Below are 12,266 nucleotides of genomic sequence, written 5' to 3' on the forward strand. Positions count from 1 at the left end.
CCCGCCCGCCTGAGCTATTCATCTTTGAGCTCTCCGTAGTGGTTCTACAGCTTCCCATCCTGTGCAGACTTCGCTTACAGCCTTCCCGAGGCGGGAGCTCGAGAGCCTTCTGGGCATTGGAGGGCTGTCAGCATGCAGGGCTTTTACCTTGTTTCTCCAAGTTTGTGTTTTCATCATTTTCCATTTTTGTCCTATTTTAATAGAGCTGTGATGACATTTCATCACCTCCTTTAATGTTACTCAGTGTCAAGATGCGGCAAGAACAAGTCGAGGCAGTGGAGCACAGCACAGCTGTGTTCTCACGCCGCCACCCAGCCTGTCCCTCCCAGTCCATCCTCTGAGTCCCTTCGGTTTTCTTTGTCCCCATGTTGCAGTGTGTGCTGCGTGAGAGCAAGGTTTTTGTTTTGTTCACTGCTTCACCCAAGAGCCAGCACACAGTGTTTGTCGAGGAGAGATTTGATTGCCACTGATCCAGGATGACTTGGGACCCGTTCCCCCGGCTGCTGTCCCTCAGCAGAGCGCTTCCAGCGGGCCACACTCTGGGTTGCCGTGCATGGCTCCCCTCCTGCAGCCTGTGGCCCTGGGGGCAAGGCCGAGCAGCCACAGAAGCAGCAGGCTGGGGAGCAAGCAGCTCTGGGCTGCAGTGAGGCCAGGTGTCAGGGACAAGAGGCCCAGAGGCCTGAGGCTGAGAGGGAGCTGTGGCCAGCATGGCGAGTGCCTGGGGGTAGAAGTGGTTCTTGCCGGAATGGCAGAGCATGCGAGGGCGACCAGATGGACGGAGGTCAGAGGTGAAGTACTTTCCAGGCTGTGTGGAGTTGGGACTTTTTTGCCATGGGTACTGGGATGCCATCCAGATTTTGAAAGTCGTTTTTGTTACAAGCCTGGCTGTTGTGGAAGACTCGATCTTCCAGGAGGAGGTGGCCAGAATGGGTGTGGGGAGGGCTGTGGCCCAGTGGAAGGTGTGGAAGCCTCCGTGGAGCCACAGAGGTTGACAAGGGTCTGGATGGAGAGCACAGCTGCAGCACTTTCGTTAAGCACCTCTCGTAGCAGTGCCTTTCCTTGTCTTACTTGACTGGGGAATTTAGTAGGATGCTGAAAATAAATGGGGTTTTGAGCAGTTGGATGATTATTGTCTTCCAGAAGGTAGCTCTGCCTAAGGCCCCACGGTCACCTGATATGCGCAGTGCCAGACTCAGGGGGCTCTGGACACTCTCCCTTTCTTTACCAGGGCGCATCGCTGTCCCTTCCAGAAATTTCACCTGAGAGACTGACTTCAGGGTTGCTAGTGTCAGAGGCACTGTCCCTTTTGAGGGAGGCAGAATCAGCTGAATTGAATTTAGTGAAGATTTTCTAAATTAAGTAGGACGAGGGCACTTCTCATCGGAGGGGACACAGGTGTAGCAGATGGACAGCGGGAAGCAGGAAGAGGGCCACCTGCAGGCAGGTGTGGGCTGAGTACTGGCCCATGTCCCTCAGATGGCAGGGAGCCTGGAGCACACGGGGATTGTGAGGCATTTCCACCCTGGGAGAGGATGGTGCCTCTCTGGAAGTTTTGCTGCCTGGAGTCCTTCGCCCCAGTCAGGGATGTCACCTGCTGTCATGGTGTCATGTGCTTGTGCCCTCGGGGTTTGCCTGAGCCCCCTTCCTCCAATTCCTTGGGCAGTGATGCTGGCGTGGGTGGGACCTTGGCCCTGGGACCAGCAGCTGGCTCTGGTTTTGTCGAGGCACACATCCGATTCCCCGTGCTGGTGGGTGGGTTTCTATTTGGGGTCCCTTTCGTGGGGCTCTGGGTCTCCCCTGAGCAGCCAGAGGGCAGGGACAGAGGCTGTCAGTGCTGTGAGAAAGCCAGTGCTGTGGGCGAACAGGGGCCTGAGGGAAGGACAGTGCTGTGTCAGGCTGCTTGTGTATTAGAGACTCATGCTGTAATATGTTCAGTTACTTTTACTTCATTTGTGGGGGAAATTATGTGCTATGTGGTATTTCCATACTTTGGTTTTCCCAGAGGAAGGAGGGCCTCTGTCTTTGAATGTCCAGAATTTGCATTTCCTCAAATGTAAGGGCATAGATGATAGGACTGGGTTACATTCCTTTCTTTACTGTTGTATGTACCCCCCCATGAGCCCTCGTGCTGTGCCAGTGCTCAGGGGCAAGGATTGGGAGGCTGAGCCACGAATCCCAGCTCAGCTTCTTGCTAGCTGAGTGGCCCTGGGCAAGTCATTAGAGTACTCTGAGCCTCAGTTTCCTCATCTGAGAAATGGGGGATAGTAATAACCTACTATGGGATCATTGGGAGGATTAAATGAGTTAATACACAGTAGGCATGATGTAAGTGTTTGCTGCTATTAACAGAATGATTATAGGCATTCACTGCCTATCTGTTCAATGGGGGAATTGACAGCAGTGATACAAATTAATTTATGATGTCATTTGGTACTTAGACTTTTTTTTTTTAGTTTGGTTTACTTATATTTAAGTGAAATGTTTCATACATTCTGTTTGCTGAATAATAACTTCTCATTAAAATCACCATGGATGGGCACCTGGTTGGCTCAGTGGGTTAAAACCTCTGCCTTCAGCTCAGGTCATGATCCCAGGGTCCTGGGATCGAGGCCCGCATCGGGCTCTCTGCTCAGCAGGGAGCCTGCTGCCCCCTCTCTCTCTGCCTGCCTCTCTGCCTACTTGTGATCTCCCTCTGTCAGATAAATAAATAAAATCTTAAAAAAAAACAATCACCATGGATTGGGATACCTGGGTGTCTCAGTCAGTTAAGCCTCTGCCTTTGGCTCAGGTCTCGATCCCAGCATCCTGGGATCGAGTCCTGCATTGGGCTTCTTGCTTGGCAGGGAGCCTGCTTCTCTCTCTGCCTCTGCTTGTCACTCTGCCTGCTTGTGTGTGTGTGTGTGCGTGTGTGCACGCTCTCTCTTTATGACAAATAAATAAGTAAAATCTTAAAAAAAAAAATCACCATGGATTATGCTGGACTTCACTGGACCTAAAGCAGTCTTACTGTTTTACCTTTATCCCTGGGGTCCTGGCAGCAACTGCACTTGAGTCGGACCTTGAAGAGGAAAGACAAGTTTGACTGGAATATACCTGAAATATAAAACCATTAAAAAGAGTCAAATTCTACCCATTTCTAAAAGCAATTATAAATCATTGAGTGCCACCTCGGTTCTTATCTCATATGGTCCAGGGGACCTGGCGTTCCCTAGCTGTCCCAGCCTCTTGGCCCACCATGGACCTGCTCTTTGTAGGGTACAAACCCCTCATGCACAGATCACCCTGGTCTTGGTGGGGCACCTCAGATCTGAAGGCCCTTTCCCCAAGTTCCCTCCATATACCCTGCCCATCCCTCAAAGGTCAGGTGAAAACTCTCCCTCGTAGGCTATTCCTGTTTAGGCCACGGTCAGAAGGGAATACGTTGCTGTCTTCTGCACCCTCAGGGCAGTGGTTCTCAAACTTATCTGTGCCTGGGCACCCTTGGGGGGGGGGAGTTCCTGGCACCATCCCCAGAGATTCTGATGCTGACTTGTAAATGGGTGATTTCTCAGAACTTTCCATGATTTTGAGGTGCAGCCACGTTTGGGACCCACACTCATGTGATGCCAAAGGAGCACAGGCTCCTTAGTAATCTGTGTGCTCTTGGTCACACCTTCTTAGGTCTTGACTTGAGGCCAGGGGTTCTCTTTGAAGCTGCTCTCCGCGGTGCAGGATACACACGGCCTGTGCCAGCAAGTGTGAGCCAGGAAGTAGGTTTCGTTACTTCTTTCTGTTCAGAGAGGATATGGAATTGTTTCTTCTTTGTGAAGTCCCACGGAACAAACGTCCATCACTGCGGACGATTCTGTGGGCTAGGCCCCATCTTGCTGCTGTTACCCTCTTACAAATGCCTTGAGTACTGGGCGGGGGAGCTTTCTGGGAGCTGTGTATCTCTGGATTCTGGTGAGCAACTTGGGGTCGGGCCGGCTCCTTTGCTGTTTGTGTATGTGTCTGTGTGTGTGTCCATGCGTGTGTGTGCATGTGTGCGTTTTCTAGCAAGTTTGATTGTTTGAAAACTTCTTGTTTACCCCTGGAGAATACAGGAGTAATTCGGCAACTGCATGGTCTTACCTTGGCACTCTGATTTCTGAAGTCGAACAAGACCAATTGGAAAACACGCATGGTTTGGAAAGACTTGTTTTTCCTTCTTTCAGCTGTCCATTGTGGTGGTGCACTATTGGGTGCCTGAGGGCAGACAGAGTGGACAAACACGTTCCCGGTGCTCGGGTACTTCTCCGAGGCTGTTAGACGTGAAAAGAGGTAATTATGGTGACCTGTGACAAGTGTAGCAGAATCAGGTAAAGAACATGGTGGGAGCACGGAGACGGAAGCAGCTGTGCAGGCCTGGTGGCTGCATGTGGACATTGAGAAGGGGCATGGGAGTGGGCTCTGGGGCGGAGTCCGGGAGCGTCCCAGGACCGCAGCTGCGTGGAGGACAGCTTATCCATTTATTGTGTAGAGTGTGTACATGGAAATAATGATTTTAGAGGAGACTTCAAGGGGGGGATAAAAGGTCACAGTAGCTCAGCAGCTGCTTTCTATCTTTTGGTCCCCTTTAGTCCTATGTCAGAGGTGTGTGGTACATTTCACATGTCATACATACAGCAGTATGTGTATAGTTTTATATTTTTATCATAAACACTTCCACTCATGAGTCTATAACAATCACTTTTATAGGTGGAGATATTTCATTTGTAGGTCTGGCGGAGTTGATCAGTTAACCCTTATTTCCTCACTCCTGCAGCATTAGGGACTTAAAATGCTCTCAGTTTTTCCTGTTTGGAGATGCTGCTAGATCCAGTGGGGGACATCTGGGAAGATGGGTGTGGCCTCCCCTGCAGAGCAGCCTCTGTGCTGAGCCCCGGCCCAAGGGAGGATGCTGCTGTTCTGGAGAGGGCAGCCTGCCTGTGCCCTGTCTTGTGTCCTTTTTCACTGCTCTTGCGGGTCCTCAAAGTTGATTCAGGTTTGGTTCTGGTTTATAGCTTCATCAGCTTCTGTTTACCTGAGTTTGGATGGATCATGATTGGAACTGTAATGTATCCTACATCCCCAGAATCTCGGGCGAGTGTGTCACATACCTGTGATCAAGGAGAGAAGGCCAGGCTGGGTTTGATGATGAGGAGGCAGGCTGATGAGGGAAACTGGGCGGAGGTGGCTGAGCCGGCTGAGGAAGAAAGGAGAGCAGAGGGGTGGGCTGGAGAAGGGCAGTAGGGGAGTCTACGCAAATGCTGGTGTGAAGGCTGGCAGGGGTTGGAGGGAACGGAAGGAGCAGGGGCACAAGGCAGAAAACCAGAAGTGAGTGCCTGTTGGCATCATATAAGAACAAAGGGAAGGAGAGGCCCTATCAGATACATTTAAATTTATTAAAATTAAAATTCAAGGGGCGCCTGAGTGGCTCAGTGGGTTAAAACCTCTGCTTTCGGCTCAGGTCATGGTCTCAGGGTCCTGGGATCGAGCCCCGCATTGGGCTCTCTGCTCAGCAGGGAGCCTGTTTTCCCCTCTCTCTCTGTCTGCTTCTCTGTCTACTTGTGAACTCTCTCTCTCTCTGTCAAATAAATAAGTAAAATCTTAAAAAAAAAATTAAAATTCAATTTTAGGAAGATGGAGTGGCCAAGTTAGGGGGGTTGACAATAAAGGGGGTTTTCGGGATAACCTGGGTCCATGGCACAAAAAAGATGTGCCCATATTTCAATATAATTTCCCATAAATTGAATGAGAATTATATCCTCCTATGGAATAAGCATATTTAGGGGACTGCTTCTGCCAAATGCCATACTGAAATCTCACACAACTTCCCCAGAGTAGGCTGTGGCACCTCTGCTTAGTTGTGTGTCTACACCATGTGACTTAATGGGGCAGGGATCGATTGAGCAGACTTTGCTCCTGGCATCCATTGCCCTTAAATGACTGTCAGAATAACCAGGTTATTCAAAGCAAGGAGTGATTTGTTGTGTCTGTATGTGGGAAAACTTCCTTTTCCTCAAGGAATATTGTTGAACTATTTAATGGTATCCAGAGGTTTTACAAGGTCTGGTGTAAGGTGGTTTTCTTTGTTAGCTGTGTGACTCTGTTTCCTCATCTGTGAAAAGGAAATAGCTTCTAATAGGTCATCGGGTTGACAGAAAGTGCTCTCTGAAGTTTTCCTGGTGTTCTTTTTCTTTTTCTTTTTTTTAAGATTTTTAAAATTTATTTGACACGAGAGAGAGATCACAAGTAAGCAGAGCAGTAGGCAGAGAGAGGGGGAAGCAGGCTCCTGGCTGAGCAGAGAGCCCAATGCGGGCCTCGATCCCAGGACCCTGAGATTATGACTTGAGCCGAAGGCAGAGGCTTAACCCACAGGCCACCCAGGTGCCCCAGTTTTCCTGGTTTTTATATACACCATCAGTCATTTATTCATTAAATTCATTAATTTATTCATTTTAGGATGGCAGTAGAGTTCAACTTGCCACACTTAGCAGTTATTTCGATTTAAATGAATTTCAAAGGATTTCAGATGAGGTCCAGAGAATATAGAAAAATAGCATGTGCAGCCGAAGAGTAGGTATCAGGAGAGTTACTCTCCTTAGAGCTATTGGGCACTAACTAGTAAAAACAAGAGAAAAACTTTGGTTTTTCTTTACCCTTTACTTCTCCTGTTTTTAGTTTTTATTCTCCAATAACTCTAAATAAAAAAGAAGCTCCATATAATGGATTTAAGTAATTTTTTTAGTTGTTTTTAATCTCATCTGTTTGACATTCGTGTTTGTTGAATGAATGAAAGTTCCTTAGTAGAACTCTATAGGGTAGAACCCTGGACCTGATTTACTCAGCTGTTTCCAGCAGACGTCAGCCTGTGAGGTGGCCAGGGCTGTTCCTTCGGTGAAGAACCATGACCTTTATCCAGATTTCAGCATCAGTTTTCCTTCTCAACTTATTTGGAGCTCAGATATTTGCTGGGCAAAACCCCTGCAACCAGTCACTTTGGCTTAGAGAGAGGAAAAGCTATATATATAATTGGCAGATTTCCTTCATGGAAACTCTTCCCAATTTCTGTGACTGCAGGCCTGGAGCTGGGGTGGGGAAAGTCATAGTCATGGGCTGAGGGTGTCCCAAGAGGCCTCTGAAGCTAGAAGACCTGCCAGACAGGAAGCCCCATGTATTTAGGACAGCAGCTCCTACTGCCTGGGCTCACTGCCATGAGCAGGCCCACCATGGTTCCTGCTCAAGCGATGGGCTCCAGGAGAATTGACCTCACGCCCTGGCTGTGCCAGCTGTCAGCTGTGGGACCTCCACTGCTTAACACCTGTCGTTTCATCTTCCCATCGTCAGAGTTGGGGCTGTACTACCTCACCTGTGGTGGTGGGGGCAAGAGCCTAGTACATAGTAGGTGCTTAGTGAATTAGAGGCTGTGATTGATGAAATACCCTTTGGACAGGGGTGCAGGACCAGGAGAGCAGCTGCAGGAGGAAATGAATCCAGTGAATTCCCTGCTTTATAATCCACTCTGTGTTCTCAGTTTCAAGAAGCAGGAAGAGGCAGGCTTTGAGCCAAACTGGTAGTGTGTGTTTACTAAGTATGGGGTTTTGCTGAAGGCAGCACCTGCCTCTGGGTCCTAAGAGCCAGGTACGCCACACGAGGGCTTAGGATTCAGTTCTTACGGTTGTTTCAAGCAGGTAGAGGGGAGGGGACTCTTTTCTTCTGGCAGCCTTTTGGTGAGTGCTAGGGCCAGTGGTGGGTGTCTGTTAAGTGTATTTAGGACTGGGGGTGGGAGAGGACTCTGTCACTTGTCTGGGCTGTGTGGTGTTACCAAGGAGGAGTTGCACTTATAAAATCTAGGCCATTTTCACTGTACGTGTGTGTGTGTGTATGAATTGTTAACACTTCTGTTTTTATTTATAAATAATAGAAGAAACAAAAACCAAAATGAACAGTTGAGAGACTGTAGTTTGACTCCAGTATTTTATAAAGAGAGAGTTCTTTGGGAAAAGAAACCGTGGGGAAGTTATGAGGATGCGATTGAGTTTTTTCTTAGGGTGTCTAGGAAATTAATAACTTTAGCTCTCCTTTACCTAGTATTCTTTGGTACGTGTGCCAGGGATATGACTGCATCAAGTCCTGTCTGGCTTTTTTCCTTGAAACTTAGGAAAATGATATCATTCTTTAGAATATTATGTTTAAAAAAACCCTACTTTCCTGTCCCAGAATAACCTGGCATTTCAGAGTAGGTTGAGTAGGGAGTAGGAGGTTTTTATTTCCTTGAAACAACTTCTTATCAAATTAAGATAATTCCCTGCTCTCCCTGCTCTGTGCCAGGGAGGCTGCTGTTTATTGACTCACTACTTTCCCCCCTCCTCCATAGCAGAAGCACCTGCTCTGAAATGTAAACTCAGAAATGAAACATGTGATCTCCCCCCCCCCCCTTTTTTTTTTTTTAAAGTCAGGAGGACTGTAGGAGCTGCTCTACCAGTTCTGTACAGGGTATCTAGCTAACCCTCCAGACCTCAGCCTGGGGTTGAGGAGCTCATGGGAGGCTGGGAAAGCCGCCTGCACAGGGCTGTTCAGGCCCTACCCAGGCTGGCCTCTGTCCCTGCTGGACTTTTTTTTTTTTTTTTTTTTTTTTTTTTAAAGTAGGCTTGATGGCCAACGTGGGGCTAGAACCCAGGACCCTGAGAGCACATGCTCCACTGACTGAGCCAACCAAGTGCCCCCTGGCTGGACTTAGACATGTCATGTGCTCTCCTCACTGTCTCCTGATGTTCACTGGCTGCAAAAGTCCAAAGGTGGTGGATCAGAGTAATCACACATTTGGAGAATAGTTAGGAGTGGGGTTGGTCCCCACCCCATCCGAGGCTTCTGTCCTGCCCCTGGCACTGAAGACCAGGACCACTTCCATGACTGGAAGGCAGGGGCCCAGGCATAGCTCATCTTCTAGGCCACTGCCAGCTCTGGCTCTCTCTCTGTCTTCTGAGGAATGAATGCTGTGGTTTGCTTTATGCAATAAGTATCTAATCACACCGAGGTTTAGACTGGGTGTTTGTTGTTCCCGAGCCGTAAGTGCTGCTTTGTCCAGCGTGCTGCCAGTTCACACACCCTGTTGTAGATGAGATAACACCGTTAATTATTTTTAGCACCCACTTTGACTTGCAGAAATTTCCTGGCTTGGATGATAAAACTATATGGTCACTCTAGTCATTCAGAGGAAGGTTCACCCTGTCCAGTGCAGGGATTGCGGAGCTGCCCCACCCCTGCCCCACTGAAACTGTCACCAGACAGGGCAACTAACATTTCCATCCCCTCTGAGAGTTTCCTCATGATCTATCCTTTCTCTGCCCCCTCCTCAGGCAAATATGGATCTGTTTTGTGTCTTTAACATTATTATTTTTTTTTAGGATTCTGTATAAATGGAATAATTCAATGCAAATTAAATAATCATTGAATATAAGTTGAAAGTATGTCCCCCTTTTTATGGCATCTTTGGCTTAGTATAAGGATTTTGAAATTTTCCACATTTGGGTATGTCAACAGTGTGTTCTTTTCCCCCAATTTGTTGATCCATTTACCTATTGGTGGGCATTTGAGCAATTTCCAACTTTGAGCTACTGCAAGTAAAGCTGCTGTGAACATATGTATACAACAAGTGTTTGTGTGGACATAATGTTTCCATGTCCTGTGGTAAATACCTAGGAGAATTGCTGGGTCATATAGTAGGTGTGCGCTTAGCTCTGTAAGATCCTGCTCAGCTGTTTTCCAGAGTGCCTGGGATTTCACATGACCTCCTGCAGTGCAGGGCATTCCGGCATTGGCACCTGCTGGCGTCAGTCTTCTAGCTAACGTGTCCTCACAGATCTGTAGTAGTGTCTCATGGTGCTTTTCATTTCCACTTCCCTGATGACAAATCATATCATCATCTTTTCATGTGCTTCTTGGCCATTTGTTTGTGTTATTTTGTGAAGTGTGTGGTAGAATCATTTGTCCATTTTTGCACTGAATTGAGTTGTGAGGTTTTTTTTTTTAAATTATTATACTACTTAATTATTGGGTTGTAAGATTTCTTTATGTATTCTGGATATAAGTTCTTTGTGTCACATATGTGTTTAGGAATGTTTTTCCCAATCCGTGGCTTGCCTTTTTTGTGCATGGCATCTTTCGAAGCACAGAGTCATTCTTTTTGTGAAATTGAATTCATTAGTTTTTTTTCTTTATGGTTCATGCTTCTTGTTTTTCAATCCAAGAAACCTTTTTCTGCTTCAGTATTGCAAAGGATTTTTTACTAGAAGTTAGGTTTATAACTAATGTACAGTTAATTTTGTGTGTAATGTGAGGTAAGAGTTGATGTTCATTTTTTCCCTTATGGATGTTCAGTTTTTCCAGCAGCATTGTTGAAGAGATGTTTCTTATCAATCACCTTGACACCTTTGCCACAAGTCAATTGACCATATATTTGTGAATCTGTTTCCTGACTTTCTGTCCTGTTCCATCAATCTATATAGCTCTAATCTTACCCCAAGACCACACTATATTATTATAACTTCACAGTAGGTGTTGAACTCAGGGTAAGTCCTCTAACGTTTTTTTCCCCAGAAGATATGATTTATTTATTTGTCAGAGAGAGAGGAAGAGAAAGAAAGCACAGGTAGTGGGAACATCTGGCAGAGGGAGAAGCAGGCTCCTTGCTGAGCAGGGAGCCTAATGTGGGGCTCCATTCCAGGACCCTGACACCGTGACCTGAGCCAGAGGCATACGCTCAATTGACTGAGCCACCCAGGTATCCTGCAAGTCCTCTAACTTTTGTTCTTAGAATTGCTTTGGTTATTTCTGAGTCCTTTCCATTTTCATGTAATTTTTTAAAATAGTCCATTTCTACAAAACAAGCTTGCTGGAATTTTTTTTTCCTGAAGATTTTATTTTTAAGTAGTCTTTACACCCAATGTGGGGCTTGAACTCAGGACGCTGAATTCAAGGTGTTCCAGCCTGCTGGAATCTTTTTTTTTTTTTTTTTAAATATTTTATTTATTTGACAGAAATCACAACTAGGCAGAGAGGCAAGCAGAGAGAGAGGAGGAAGCAGGCTCCCTGTGGAGCAGAGAGCCCAATGCGGGGCTCGATCCCAGGACCCCGGGATCATGACCTGAACCGAAGGCAGAGGCTTTAACCCACTGAGCCACCCAGGCAACCCCAGCCTGCTGGAATCTTGATTGAAGTTGCATCAAACCTGTAAATCATTTTGGGAAGAATCAATACCTTAGTGACATTGAATTTTCCCATGAATGTAATATAACTCTGTGCTTATTTAGGTCTTTAATTTCTCTCAGTAGAGTTTTGTGGTTTCCAGGATATATATCTTTAATGTCTTGTTAGATTTATTCCTATGTAATTTATGTTTTTATTTCCTATTAAATAAATGAAATATAAAAATATGTTTCATTGTTTGCTGCAAAAAAAAAGTATAATGGATTTTGTGACCTTGGAAAACAACTTATTAATAATTCTAGTAGTTGTTTTGTAGGTTCCTCAGAAATTTCAATATGAACAGTTAGTTGTATCATCTGCAAATAGAGACAGTTGTACTTATTTCTTACCCAGATGACTTATATTTCTTTTTCTTTCCTTGTTGCAAAAGCCAGAACTGCTGATAAATGTTGAATAGATGTAGTGTAAGCAGGAATATTTTCATTTCTTCAAATCTTAATAGGAAACAATTCAGCTCTTTACTATTGAGTATGATGTTAGCTGTGGGCTTTTTGTAGGTGCCCTTTATCAGTTTGAGGATTTTCTTATTTGCTGAGAATGTTTATTATGAATGGGTATTGAATGTTGTCAGATACTTTTCTGTATCTACTGAAGTTATCATATGTTTGTTTTTACCTTAATTTTATTAAAGGCAAATGAAATTGGTTTTCAAGTGTTAAACCCACCTTATATTCTTGATACGAACCTTATTTCCTCATACTACCTTTTTATTGTTAAATTCAACTTGCTGTTATTTTGTTAGGGATTTTTGCATCCATATCCATGAGAGATATTTGTCTGTAGTGTTCCCTTTCTTTTCACCTTTGTTGGGTTTAGTACTTAGGTTAAGTTGGCTTTATAAAACATAAACTAGCATTGTAAGAGAAGGGGCGATATCATTGTTCCCCCCTATTTTTTCGATAAAGTTTGGTGTTATTTCTTTCTTAAATTCTTGCTAAAATTTACCAGTGAACTTGGTGTGGAGTTTTTTTTGGGGGGGAGGATTTTTGATAGTACTT

At 45.7% G+C, this 12,266-nt stretch overlaps 1 protein-coding gene across 4 annotated transcripts in view; it reads left to right on the forward strand.

Annotated features, from left to right (window-relative positions):
* The window catches only part of DGKD (diacylglycerol kinase delta), a 113,833-nt gene that overhangs the window by 38,704 nt on the left and 62,863 nt on the right, over positions 1 to 12,266 (forward strand). The window contains exon 1 of one of the 4 annotated variants that reach the window (XM_046018562.1): positions 4,269 to 4,299. The exons of the other annotated variants lie outside the window; for them this stretch is intronic. The gene's annotated coding sequence lies outside the window, so the exon portion shown is untranslated. Of the gene's footprint in view, positions 1 to 4,268; positions 4,300 to 12,266 lie in introns of those variants that run through there. 4 annotated transcript variants of the gene reach the window in all.

This window comes from Meles meles, chromosome 9, assembly GCF_922984935.1.
Source record: "Meles meles chromosome 9, mMelMel3.1 paternal haplotype, whole genome shotgun sequence".
Classification (NCBI taxonomy): domain Eukaryota; kingdom Metazoa; phylum Chordata; class Mammalia; order Carnivora; family Mustelidae; genus Meles; species Meles meles.